Below are 258 nucleotides of genomic sequence, written 5' to 3'. Positions count from 1 at the left end.
CAGTTACGTATTGCTGACAATAATGCCTTGGCTTGAGATAATTGCCAAATCTTATGAAACATGTGATAATTCCCTAAGATGAGTGCTAAGGCTTTTGTGTCATGCATTAACGTGACTACAATTAAGCTTAAGATTTATGGGGCCTTAGGCTATGATTTATGCATTAAGCATGTGTCATATTAAAGCATATATATAGGGGTGATTTGTAATGGATAATGGTATAAGGGGGAAAAAGGAAGAAGAAACTAATAAAGCTCA

This window comes from Dioscorea cayenensis, chromosome 7 (assembly GCF_009730915.1).
Source record: "Dioscorea cayenensis subsp. rotundata cultivar TDr96_F1 chromosome 7, TDr96_F1_v2_PseudoChromosome.rev07_lg8_w22 25.fasta, whole genome shotgun sequence".
Classification (NCBI taxonomy): Eukaryota; Viridiplantae; Streptophyta; class Magnoliopsida; order Dioscoreales; family Dioscoreaceae; genus Dioscorea; species Dioscorea cayenensis.
This window is presented reverse-complemented; position numbering follows the sequence as displayed.